Genomic DNA, 7,117 nt, shown 5'->3' with positions numbered 1-7,117 from the left:
TCAATAATGTTTGCTTTGATTCTACTAACCGCTACAAAGATCTGTTTTCCCATAGAAGGTTTTTTTCTGATCGAATCCATAACCTTTAGGTCCTTGAACTTGGAATACCACTCGTGCTGAAAGGATTTCCATATTCCTGTCTCGGCTAAGCAAGAGCACAACCGAATTCATAGCCCAGATTTGATTGCTGACGCTTCATATTCCTCATTCCACTACACCAGTAATAAAAAACCGAACGATGTTAGCCATTTGCGTACGGCTCGAGGTAAAAGAGGACGTTAACATTAGACATTTCTTTAATAAGCCAACAACAACTTTAAAACTGGATTTCAACACGATTGAAAATACAAATTTTTCATCGTTGTTGTCGGTATCCAATGAATCAAATCATAAAAGTTCAACATAATCTGCAGGGTAGTAATCTTCTTCGCAACGTGCCCAAAATAATTATGGGAGACTGTGTGTTACTTGAACGAAAAATGTATACAACATAGTCCTATCTTAGTTCAAATTCCCCATGAAATCTTGTTTGCAGTGCGTAACAATAAGAGATGCGTGTGTTACTTCAACGAAAAATATATACAACATAGTCCTATGTTAGTTCAAATTCCCCATGAAATCTTGTTTGCAGTGCGTAACAATAAGAGATGCGTTGGTGCACTACAACACAAAGGGGGTTTTAAAACCATATTTAAGATACTTTTTGGGTAAATTGTCTTAACTTGAGACAAGAGAACTTGTGTGTTGTCTTAAATATTGTAAGCAGGTGTCTCAAATTAAATTGTTTTGTAAGAGACAATTTTGTTTTTTGTCTCTCTAGAGCCAATTCCATTTTTTAAAGAGTCAATTCCATTTTTTAAAGAGGCAATGTCTTTCATCCTAACTATTGTCTCTCTAGAGACAATAAAAAATTACATTCAAAGATAATACATCATCACTTTTATCACTTTAGAGACAATATAAAATAGTGAATCTAGAAGAATATCTCACCATTGAAATAAACCAATACTTAAAGTATTTAATTAAAATAAACTACAATATCATTGATTAATTCATATTAGGATATGGTGGAATCGAACCACCAACCTCCTACTTATAAAATAGGTGCTCTTCCATTGAGCTAACATCCTTTAAATAATTTATGTGAGTGTTATGGTAGTCATTGAAATTGCATTTATAGGCATTGATTTAAAAAAAATGCTGGAGACATAATGGCGTAATCTTTGTAAAATCTAAAATCTCGCAGCTGCTATTTTTAACTTGATAAAAATAAGTCAATGGAATCAGCTAAATGTCACACCAATGTAGCATGAATGACACAACAAGCTAGTTAGCAATTTCACTAGGAGATTCAAGGGAATGTGGAAAGAAAGTTGAAAAAAAAAACCTTATGATCGTTAAGTGTTAGGAGCCACTGGAGTCCTTGCAATCAAAACAATTGTCTTTTACTTTTTTTCAATTAAAAATGACAATAAATATAATAGCTACTAAAAACAATTTCGTTAAAAAAAATAATAAGACAAGTAAAATTAAAATTAAAATATTAACAACCCACAATTTTGATTAATTTTATTTCATTTATGATTACAATATGATTTTAAATTAAATAGTTAAAATAAAAATACATCCAAATTAAAATCATAACCATTGAAATTATATCAAAATCACTCTCAAAATAAATTTAATTAAAGCACTTTAGAAAGCAGTCACAAATCTCTGTAAATTGAAAATGACACTTTTGAATGGAATGGTTGAAAACACAACAGCTATATTTACACCAAGGTCGGACCCAAAATAATAAAACAAAAAACCCTTGCAACACAAATATGCCAATAAGTTTGCAATTTCGTGAGATTTTAGATCTCATAATTTCAGTGTATCTTTTGCTAGATAAGAAAATATATATACCAAATCGAATATCCACAAGATGAAATCTTTCTGTCTTCAACCCTCACAAATAGCTTTTTATTTGTTAATGTAAATAATAAAAAATTAAAATTAAAATATATGAACCAACCAATAATTAAAAGAATCAAATCAACTCATACCAATCATATTTAACAAATAGAGTGCTAAAGATTTTTTCCTCTCCAAACATCTTAGTGGAATATATAAAAACTAATTGAAATTAAGGAAAATGGTGATAAATGGGTTCATTGGTAAACAACAAATGTTAAAGGCCATGTTACGCCCCTCTCAAAACTGTTATCTAGATTATTGTAACATGATATGACAATAATATTAATTCCCACATTCAAATGGTGTGCATAGATAGATATTCATCCAAGTAGATGGGAAAGCCAGATTTCTAGGTTTGTATACTTATTTTTTTTAGTAGTTCAACCATTTTTGTTTGCTTTTTTAGACAAAAATATCCATTAATAATTAGTACATAGATTTTATGATAATAAAACAACCAATTTCCTAAAGAAAGAAGTACATCATGTGGATCTTTATATCAATTATAGGTTTGTTCACAATACCTATTTTTTAGCAATTCTTTGTTCTCTTATTTGAGTTCTGTTACTTCAACTTCCAATTCAATAGTATATGCCTGCAAAAAAGGAAAAGTTTTAAATGATTAATATTCCTAGATAAAAATCAAGCAGAAAATACCAGGTTTGTCAAACTGAGGGTTCTGTCAAAATCTTTGCCCAAACATAGTTGGGTCGTTAAAATAGATACAAGCATCACAAAATTGATATAAATTGGAAAAACACAACGGTCATAGAAAAATCCTTTCATAAGGCTTCTCCAACAATATTTTATCAAGCATAACCGACATTCTTACAAAGAAGGACAAAACAGATTGCTATGCTCTGTTAAGAGATCAAAGATAATTTACCTACCATAGGTTTAGAAGGGTTGACCTTTGAGGACGAGCTGACAAGACTTATTCAAAACCAAGTGTGTGAGGTATTTGACCTTCATTACAAGGTTTGGCACAATGTTACCCTCTAGCTCAGTTAAGACCTTTTAGACAAGCACACTACAGCTGTGTTGCTTCCTTTTGGAGTGTCCAGGTGACCTAGAATAGCATTAGTAGTGTTGGAATAATCTTACCTTCTACCTCAGGCAAGACATAGATGATTGGGCAGGAATACCCCTCTCTCCTACAACTTTGTTGCATCCATTTTGGAGCACCCCAGGTCATGAGGAAAATTATGAGGAAAATCAAAGGCAAACAAACCATGTTATCAAAGATTTGTAAGCCGCAAGCATGGACCTCCCAACCCATAGTAAAAATATGAGGACCTAACAAGCACAGAGTGAACCATTAGTTTCACGATCTTAAAATCCATCCAAAAATAGGCAGGTCACTTGTGCATGAAGTTCATTAGAAATGGCCTATACTTTACTCTTCAATCGTAATATCTTCCCTAATACATAGGTAGGTACCTTAATCCAGAGAATGGATCTTAACATAGACTTATATGTAGTTAAAAGTACATTGTATAAATTGTAGTGTTGGAGGCTTTTGATCAATCCAAAAAATAAAAATCTAAAACATTAAGGACAGAAATACTCTTTCATGATCCTAAGATTAAACAAATGATACTTAATCATGGGAGAATTCCCACTATTCAAAATCGCAAAATTCAAGATATATCCCTACATTCGTCTATGCCACGTTTTGTTTCCTTTTCCAGCATGCGTCTCTATATTCTCCTTTATTCCTTGCAATGTAAGACAAAGCGCACTATAAACACTAATACAATGACTATACCCCCAAGTATGGTTATTCCTAGGATAAGCCCTAGTCTATGTCTTTTCCGAACATGTGGGTTGTGGTTCCCAAATTATCTGTAACACATCAAATGAAGAGCACGTGAGGTCAGGATAATTCAATTGTATTTATATCTGCCACATTTTTGAACCTAAAAATAAGAGAGAGAGAATCCATTGTTGAAAACAAGTAATAGAGGCTATAAAAATTTAGATTACCCGAAGTCCAATGAAGGGTCAGAAAAAAGTTGGGAAAGAATTACACGAGTGAAGCTATTGTTTTGTATAAACCTATGAAGTTATTGAGTTCGCTATAAAACTGTGATAATAAAAGTGAAAGGAAAGAAAAAAAAATGAAGCAATATTTTACAATAACAAGATTAGTGAGAGGCGTACAACTCCTTCAGGTATTTAACCTCGGAGAGCCAGTATGGAACGTTTCCATTGAAGTTGTTGTTTTGTAGATGTCTGCACAAAAAGCTAATAAAATGGATTCTTCATTAAAATGATAATCAATAATAGTTTCTCAAATCATAGGGTTTACTTTGTTTTGTAGGTATTTACACGATAAGAGAACTGGGTCGATGCTTTATAAAAATGATGATCTATCATGGTTTCGTCAGAGTGTAGGGATTACGGTGAGAACAAGGCACTTACAGTCTCTCCAACATGGTTAAATTGGAGGAATTTGGTGATGGTCTCTTTAGATGGTTATTCGCAAGTGACCTGGTAATTTCAATACGAACATATGATATTTAAAGATAAGCTATGCTGCCTTAATAAGCTCTTCGACACGAAATATTGTTGTTCATCAAAGCTCACTTACTGTTATTTTATCTTACATTTGAATAATTCCAAAGAACGTTGCTAGAACTCTAAACAAATTCCATTGATTAGTTTCAACCAAAAGGGATGATTTCATGTCTATGATAAAGTAAAATGTTTGGAATTCGAAGATAATTCCAAATCATCTACGTATTTTCTAATATGAAAATTGAAAATTTAGCCAATGGATATACACAAAGAATTCTACTTACACGTTAACTAATGCAATCAATTATCCAATACTTTGAGGTACCAATCCTGTAAGATTCATTCCCACCAAATTGCTGGAAACAAGGCAAATTGATAAGTTCTTGCAATTTCAGCCACATATAATAAAATGTAAAAATGAAAATTGCTCTTACATTTTTGAAATCCTTTTAACATAGGAGATATTACTACAATTGATTATGTCCCACTAGATAATGTAAAAAGGATAAAAATCCAACTTTTTATGTCGAACCTTGTTTTGATAGCATTAAGATCTTCAATTGTAGGTTAAACACTACTTGGTTACACCTACTTCATCAATTTCAACATGATGCAAAGTGTTATTGGTAAAGAGAACTTACTGTCTTATAAAGTTGTTGCTCGTTCCATGTCAACAATCACGTAATACTCGAAAGCGTTGATTATAATACCATTACTCAAGTTAAGGGCGATGTTGAATCTCAATTGGTATTGTACCATATCTAACAGGAATGGTAGCTCTACCGGGGAAGAATTTGGCACTAGAGTAATGGGTTTACCATATGGTTGACTATTTATTTCAAGGGAAAATGATCTCGTTTCACCCATATTAAGCGGCTGTATATCTGCAAAATAGAAGAGCAATACTGAATTGGTCCCCCCCTATGCATTTAGATTGAATTATGGTGAGGCATTGCTGGCCATACCCCACGTCGTTTGCATCACAATAGATGGATTAAGGTCCTCAGAATTGTTTGTTGAAAGGCTCTTCAAATTTTACATAGTGTATATATTATATATTATCTTAATTCATTACCTGTTTTAAACCCACATCTAGCAGCTAGAGACGGTCGAGCTTGTCAAGTGGATACTTGATCAAATCACCAAGCAAATATATTCAAGCTACAAAAATTGGTCTCCACATAGGAAGAGTCTCTGCATTGTCCTAATTGGTATTAAAAATTTCTACTTCTGTGTGTATCAAGATTAGATTTTAGTAGTGAAGCATATCAACTTCTAAACAATTCCCTGACTGATGAATTTGCACCAATATCATATCTTGATGCTAAACCCAACATTTATCTTGGCTTAGCCTATTGATACATGCCACTTTGGAGGGTCCTCAACTCTTTACCACTGATAAAGGGAACAAAAGTCTTAGAGGTTCTGATCAAGCAAATGTACAAAATATTTCCATAACTAACAAAGAATTTTTCACCTCACACTCTCAACGTGTTTTTTTTAATCGTTATGGGTCTTGTGGTCCACATACCCATGTTATAGAAATTCTAGAATTTTGAATATAATCAACTTATTAGAGACATGCTTAGCCATCTCATATTTCTAAACTACGAAACCTACCTATTGTAGGGAAATCTTCTTCTATTGTTTTCAAGGCTTGTTTTTCTTACTGTGGAAAGCCAAGACCAATGCTAACCACCAAGGTCAATGCACTCTAATTCCATATGACAGTTGCATGGGAAATCTACCTTACAAATTGGGTTCAAAATTTGAGTGCTTACAATGCCAACTAGATAAATAGGCCTTTGCTTGTGAATTTGCATCTCCCAAAATCTATTTTGAAAACATAGAGAACCATGATAATTCACGAATTTAACTCCACAGATTCAAATACGAATGGTTTTTCATGAGTGACCATGCACATGCATTGGTATTTGATGCCCAAAGTGCACAATGGTGCTATGATTATTATCTTAGGAAATAGAGTAAACTGATTATTAGCTTGGGAAACAGAGCACAAGCTTTTCCCACAATTGATTATTAGCTTGGGAAACAGAGCACAAGATTTTCCCACAAGAATATGTATGAGCTATAAATCTAATATTTAAGAGAACTTATAAGTAGGAGATCACTAAAATGATGTTTGCACTAGTAAGCAAGCCATCCAAATCATTTTAGTGTCATAATATAATTTACATAAATTACTTGGATGAATGTACCATAACCAACATAGCACGAATGGATGAAACACTGGGAGTGTGGGGGAATTACACCAAGCAACAAAAAAATGAGTTAGATCATGACATGGATGATTGTCACCAATGAAAATGGTCTGAAATTTCCACACAATTACACCAATGATTTGAGGGAAAGTTGACTCTCAGCGAATAATGAGCTAATCACTAGAATTCTAAGTAAAATAATGAGGTTGTATGTGCATTCAATTAACCTCGCAAATCCTATGAATTGATGATACTTTTGTGATTCAACAATTCATTGAAATAACTGTAATGATTCCAACATCTTGGTGCAAGGAATTTGGAAAGGTTGAGCAACATCGTCACTGGTATTGTCAAATTAGTCACAAGGTGAATGTGGACTTTCTTGGAATCACGTCTTAGGAAACAAAATGTGGATG

At 33.0% G+C, this 7,117-nt stretch overlaps 1 non-coding gene across 1 annotated transcript; it reads right to left on the bottom strand.

The window, feature by feature from the left end:
* Window positions 1-1,058: 1,058 nt before the first annotated feature.
* TRNAI-UAU (transfer RNA isoleucine (anticodon UAU)) lies at window positions 1,059-1,130 on the bottom strand. Its single transcript has one exon. It is a non-coding gene; the product is annotated as a tRNA-Ile (tRNA).
* Between the last annotated feature and the right edge of the window lie 5,987 nt (window positions 1,131-7,117).

Source organism: Pinus tabuliformis, chromosome 1_2 (genome assembly GCF_031772625.1).
Source record: "Pinus tabuliformis cultivar Carrire ecotype Pingquan chromosome 1_2, CPIR1, whole genome shotgun sequence".
Classification (NCBI taxonomy): domain Eukaryota; kingdom Viridiplantae; phylum Streptophyta; class Pinopsida; order Pinales; family Pinaceae; genus Pinus; species Pinus tabuliformis.
Note: the sequence above shows the minus strand (reverse complement) of the source record. Positions and strands in the feature narration are given on the sequence as shown.